Here is a 7347-nt window from a genome sequence, read left to right as displayed (position 1 = left end):
CAGTGCAGAGGCCAGCCGTTCCAGTTGCCAAGACCTGAAGCAAGGCTCGTCACAGGTGGCAGCACCAGGGGATCTCGGAGTTTAGAAACCTAACCAAGTAATCTTAAAAAACTTTCCTGCTCGTGTTTTCTCAGACAAAAAAAGATCATTCAACAGCTCCTGGTATAGAAGCAGAGACTGACTGGAATACTCTATTCATGTAGATGCTGCATTCTGCTACCCATGCAGGTCCTTGTCTAGACATTGTGAAAAATGAAATAAAACATATGATATGGTTATATACAACAGAAAATAGCACTTTGAGTAGACCTAGTTTTATATTATTTTTTATTATTATTTGTTTAAACTTGTTGGAGTGGTGATCTGCTTATATTTGACTATTTTATAAAGTCCCTGCCTTTTAAAAAACAAAATGTAACACAAAGATATAGGCTGTAACAATGAATACATAAATAAAATGTGTCAGGGCTTGACATTGTGACAATTGTGTTGTATATAATTGATTATGAAGCAATATTCTCATCAGAGTTCAATCAGCTTTGACATATTTAAATATGCATATTTTTACCTTTATTACCTTTATAAAGGGCATTTTCCCCTTATCTTTTTAAATATATGCTTAATCTTTCATTTTATTTTGATCATTTTGATCAATATTTTGAATATACAAATAAGAAATGTTGGAAAGAATGACACTTTTAAACAAACTAAACCGCCAGTAGGTGGCGGCAGGTGATAAGCGGTCTTATTAAGCGAGTCATTGAGTCATTCATTCAAACGATTCGTTCAAACGGCTGATTCATCAAGAATGAGGCAGTTGTTTATGAATGGGTCATTGAATCTTTGACTCGTTCAAAACGCTGAATCATTCAGTAATGAAAACACGGTTGAGTGTTGCTGTGAGACTGACTCGTTATGGTTCTGCTGTGATCTCTGTTTGAACTATTTCCCTGCTGAAACAACAAATACTGAAAAGTCAATATTGCGTCTAAAATGTAAGTGACTTAATATTAATTACTTGTTTAGTGAACTGTCATATGAAATCAGTGTCACATTTTCAATCGTGATGGTATTCAGCACTCTTGGTCGTGTGATGTTGCTTAACTGTATGATGTTATAAAAACTCCACATTTTTACACACTGTTAACTCACTTTGTGTTTGCTGCGCTCATTTGTTTCGATTTCTCATCGAGAGAGGCAGCGCAGCCTTGTTAGCGTCATTACATATGCACTATCGATCGCCATTTATACTAAATGATGCAGAATCATTATCGCGTTTTGGTGATTGTTATTGGCATTTTAATCAGGCTAGGCTACTTGTCCGGTCGGGCAAGTAAAATTATCTTTCACTTGGCCTTTTAAAAAATCCACTTGTCCCGGATAAGCGGTCAAGAGTTGATGTCGAGCCCTGCGACGTGTGTTTAGACTGCTTCAGTAGGCTAGGTCCAATCTTTACGACTCTGTTGTATTGCGTCAATGGAGTGGTACGTCAATTCTTCCTCGTTTTTTGTTTTTAATTCATAATTAATGATATGCATTGCAATGAGGTTGATCTCATTTGTGCCCCCCTGAAAAAATGAAATGCCCGTCCGTGAATTTGTGTCTGGCGCCGGGTCTGTCTGAGGGTGCAAAAAATCTAAATATTGAGAAAATCGCCTTTATAGTTATCCAAATGTAGTCCTTAGCAATGCATATTACTAATCAAAAATTAAGTTTTGATATATTTACAGTAGGAAATTTACAAAATATCTTCATGGAACATTATTTTTATTTAATATTCTAATGATTTTTGGCATGAAAGAAAAATCTATCATTTTGACCCATACAATGTATTTTTGGCTACTGCTACAAATATACCCCAGCGACTTAAGACTGGTATTGTTGTCCAGGGTCACAAATAGTTTTGGCTGAGGGCAAAATCTCATCACGTAATATTTTATGTAAGTTAACTTCAGTGCTGTATATCAGAGCGCTGCCTTTGTATTTTTGACTGAATTGTCTAGCAACTTTTATTATGGCTGTTGTTGTTTATTATTCAACAAATATTATTTTATAAAGATAAAATAAACTGTGTGTGTGTTCGTGATGGTGATTTTAGTGACATTGTTCCACCATTAGATGGCGACAAGAGACTGTTTTACGAGTCAGTAGTAAAGACTTTTATATTGAAAGAGACTGAAATGGAAGTTATATTTACTTTTAATAACAGCTTGTAAGACGCAGATAACAAATGCACTAGTCAGCACTGTCATCGGAAATCACCCTTAACCGATGAAAGGAAAGTCCGACAGCGCTTTCCGGACGCTTTTTTCAGCGGACATTCAAACTAAAGTTCCCCTTCAGGAACTCGAGCTGCGTCGAAGTCGCTTTGGGAACGCCCCTGCGTGACCGCGTTCTGAAGCACGTGTCAAATCAGTCCAGTGGAGGAGCTTTTAATACAGTAATACAATAAGCTTTTAATGAAGCAACTCAACGTTCCTTCGTTACTAGTTTTAAAGTGATGCTTTCTTTTAGTAACGTGGGCTTGAGCTCAGCTGTTAAACTGTCAAACTGAGATTTGAATCTGTGGTGGAAGGAAGTAGTTCTGCACAAAAGAGGGTTTTTAAAGACACTCCGTTGTTGTTTTTCTTATATATTTACACACTCGTGCCATCGAACTGTTGTATAAATGAAATGCCGATATACAGCCTATCTCACGTCTACGAGTGTGATATTGCTCATATATATATTTCTGATGAATAATGGAATAAAACATATTTATTTATTTATTAAGTGAGTAGGCCTGTATTGTTCTGTTATTCTCTGTATATTTATTGGGGGGAAAACATAAAACATCCTAATTATACAAATTGTACAATATTCCAAAATAAATTATTAAAATGTGATGAAATATCACTCATGAAATTGTTCAAAATAAATATCTTATGTTAATTCATATCCCTCCAAACCACTGTGACTTATTTCATTCATATACTTTTTTACAAAAAGTGCACGCACAAGAATGCTGGCTGAGCGCACACCATATAAGGAGAAAAGGTGGAGAATAAACAACTGCAAACAAACCTCATTGGTTATCACACCTATTGTCAATGCATTAGTGAATGTGAACAAAAAACCGGTCAATAATAGTGTCCTAACCATTCTATGAGGAAAATAATTATCATAAAATAAGAGCTCTGTGATCTGTTGTAGCAGTAGTGGTAATAGTGCACTGTAAAAAATGATTTTTTAAAAGTTGTAAATAAAACAGACTACTGGAGTACATTTTACAAGATACCATTTAAGTTTTGTACTCCAAAATTTAATGTGTGATGTGTAATCTTTGTAATTATTTGTGAAATTTAATCCTACACCACATTTTTTCCGGCTACAGGGGTGAACGTGTGCAATTAAGAGGTTGTTGTATTTGCTCATAGGATGGAAGACAGCATAATAAGAAAGATCAGTGACGTTGCTATTAATTCATCAGAGAACTGTATGCGGGTGTGTGGATGTGGATGTGGAGTGCAGGACTTGATATTTACACGTCAGCTACTGCCTTTTCCATTAACGGCTCCCAGATGGCCACTGCAGCAAACACTGCCCACCATGGATCTTTACGGAGATTTTACTGGCGCTCCATTATTAAAAACAATATCCTCCACAGATCATTGTATAATAATCAAAATACCAAGAAGGCCAAAGGTACGGCTCACTCAATATGAGAAAAACACAAAAACAGAATGCGTTTCGTTAAATGTCAAAGATGGTTTCATCTCGATGGAGATGGGTGTATAAAAGCAGTTTGTTTTGCGGATAGATGTCACTTCTGATGTGGTTTAACACGTCTTGTTTTAGTTCAAGGTTTTCACGGATGAGTCTGGTTTCTCTACATTTAGACCAGCAAATGAGTGTTTACCTCAGGAGCCAGGAGAGGGGATAAAAGGGGCTTGAGACTTTTGCTGCAGTCATGACTTTTATGTAAATCAATCTTCATCTGTGCCAGCTTTCTTCTGCTGGTGGGATGGGCAGACATTGCTTTGAGGCAAGAGATTGAGTCTCAGCAGACACCTCGAGCATCTCATCACCAGCCGAATGACCCCATCGTCGTCTTCAGAACGTGTTCTCTTCATTAGCTCAAACAGATGGGGACTGTCCCTGTTTTAATCTATTTTACACAAACACTCTTCTAGATGAATATAGAAGTTGACAGCAACTTAGTTCTCTCTCCAGTCGCATACATGAATGCCTAAGTCTGCCAACCTTGAGGAATGCCGCATAATTTTTGAGCTATCTGAAATACAAAGCTCCTGAGAAACTTTAAATTGTGCATTAAAGGTTAATTCTGTTGTTGCACTACCTAGAACTAGAAACTCCAATGCAGGGTTATTATTTACAAAAAAAAAAGAACATTATTAAAGGGGTCATATGACGTTGCTAAAAATAAAAAACAGTATTTTGTGTATTTGGTGTAATGCAATGTGTTTATGTGGTTTAAGGTTCAAAAAACACATTATTTTCCATATACTGTACATTATTGTTTCTCCTCTATGCCCCGCCTTTCTGAAACGCGTCGATTTTTACAAAGCTCATCGCTCTAAAAAAGCGAGGTGTGCTCTGATTGGCCAGCTATCCAGTGCGTTGTGATTGGCCGAATACCTCAAGCGTGAGACGGAAATGTTACGCCCCACACATACTGTTGATGCCGTGTCCGGCCGGAGCAACGACACAAAAACATGAAAACCCATTACAAACGAGGCATTTGTTGCATCCAGTGGGGACATAAATGGATTATAATGACTTATACTGTCTTTTTACACGTTGCGTTGCATTGCATCGCGCCGCATAAACATAAAACCATGTCTGCATTTGTGATCGGAGAAATGACAAACAACAAACGCTACTCTAAACTGCTCAAAACTCGCGTTTGAATCATCAGTGGCAAATCCTTCAAATGAAAACGTACTTACAGTCTGTGAGTCAGAACAGCCGGCATTGTAGTCTACTCTACCAGGATCAGGAAACAGTCCTCCATAAAATGCACTGCACACATCTGAATATTTGGGTTGAACTGTTCTGGAACAGTGTTGTAAATACAACTTAACCACTGATTTCTAGTCGTGTCCTCTTTTGGAAGACCAAACAAAGTAGCTTCGCTTTCACAACGAAGCACACAGCATCTTCACGACATGGCTGCAGCGTCAACAATACTACAGCGAGAATAAAAGTTACGCGCAAATCTCGAAAGTGAAAGTAAAAAGCGATCGTGCATTCGAAAGCAATTTCAATGCCCCGCATATTAATAGCGGCTCCCTGAAGCCCGCATTTTATATACAGTATAATTGCCCAACGATATAACTGCGAGAGACAGTACTGAAATATATATTTTCCCTGTGTTTACTTCCTGCTGTGTGAGCTACTGAAATGAGCCGCACTGTGAAACAGCCAATCAGAACAGAGCTCAACATTATTATTTATGACCCTTCCAAATAAGGTAAAAACAGACCATTTAATTCTAGGGACAAATCCTAGGGTTGTAAATGGACATGTAAAACCGTTTTTTGCCCTTACCTAAGCCACATACCTTCTATGTAGATATCAGAGAACAATTTAAAATATTGTATCAATGCATTCTCTGGCACCTTTAAACTGAACTAAAACTAAGACTGAAATTAGTAGTATTAGAATAAATGTGAACAATAAGTCATAAAAAAATGATTTTAATTCTTAAGGCAAATAATTTATTGTTAAATTGCTCTGTACATCAGTAGAAATATTTATTTTGTGAATATTTAAGGATGGGTTTAACAAACCAATGGACACATTTGATTATATTATTAAAAGCAAACTGTTCAGTTCATTTTTTTCCCCCAAGTTCCTTCCTATTTTGAGTTAATTGGCACTTTGACTCTATTTTCATAATTTGATTGGTCAGATTAACCAGCAGTGAAATCTTCCATTGCCAAAGGCATCTCACTCAAATTTCCACACAAAACCAGACACAAAAAAACTGTGAAGCAATTTGCAAAAAGAAGCAATATATATTTTATTGCAATTTTATGTACATATTTACATTTGAAGTGTGATACAGCAGCTAGGTGGCGCTGCAGGACACTCGGATTGCACTGCTACAGGTTAGGCCACTGCGTCCGTTTCCATGGTGGCCAGACTTGTCTTTGGCTTGAGTGGACAACAGATTATTACCCATGAGTCCCTCAGAGTACCAACTTTCTGTTACTCAAGGTTGCTTACATAAATATGGCTTTTTGCTCAATTAATAGCCCCAAAATTGTTGCGAAATGCCACAAATGCCATTACACACACACACACACACACACACACACAAAAAGACAGTACGGTTTAGGCTTGAGACATTCAGTGACTCTCTCAACACTGCAAATATTTGTTGACAATTGTATGCCCATAGGATGCCCTCAGCAATACATACAACAGTTTGAAAGACATCTAGATAAAGAGCGGAGAATATGATTATGAGTGAGTGGAGAAAACATTGTGAGAGAGGAAATAGAGGCAGAAATCCCTTCCCTTCGAGGTTAGAGATCGCTGGGTGATTAGTGACCCACAACTCTGTGCTGAAACAGACTCTGCCGTATATAAATATATAACAATGTGTGGAAGCCTGTTAAATCCGTCCTGTCAGGGTTCATCTCTGGGGAGAGAGGAGTGGGAACAGATTACCGGTGAGAAAGCTTAGAAAACCAATTCTACCGCTCGCAGTTAGAGTGTAGGGAACCGTGCACCCAGGAGAAGACCATAATCTGCCTCGGGCACGGATTTCGCCCCAGATTTCGGTGCCAGACCAAAAATCCTCTTTCAGTCGATGCCCGAAAGAAAAAAAATGGCAATGCTAAAACCGACCTTTAACCTTTAGAAATAAAGGGAGGGAGAGGTAGAGGCGATTTCTGACTGTGCCGTAAACAGCTGGTAAATGTGATTTTCCTAATGAGAAATTAATCTACTCGAATCCTCTGTGACATAACAGCGCTTCCTCTCAGAGAGGAAATACTGAATCTTTAAATATCACTGGGCCTTATGCTGCCTTTAAATCATGTCAGGATGATTGTATTTATGAGTTGAGCGTACATCAAAGTTATTAGGTGGGAAACTTTGAGCACAGAATTGCTGAATGTTAATAATGGATCATGGTGAAAGCTACTGTAGTATTGTATTGAGCATGTTGAATGTTGACTATGATTTTGTATGCAATTTAAGCTAAAACTAAATCATGAAATAAACAAAAAAAAAAATTTCAGGTTTGCAAAAAACATTTTTATATACACATATATATATATATATATATTATTATAATTTTTTTTTTTTTTTTTTTTTTCAGTACACTTTTTTTTT

Source organism: Sinocyclocheilus rhinocerous, unplaced genomic scaffold (assembly GCF_001515625.1).
Source record: "Sinocyclocheilus rhinocerous isolate Xijiao unplaced genomic scaffold, SAMN03320098_v1.1 scaffold1740, whole genome shotgun sequence".
NCBI lineage: Eukaryota > Metazoa > Chordata > Actinopteri > Cypriniformes > Cyprinidae > Sinocyclocheilus > Sinocyclocheilus rhinocerous.
This window is presented reverse-complemented; position numbering follows the sequence as displayed.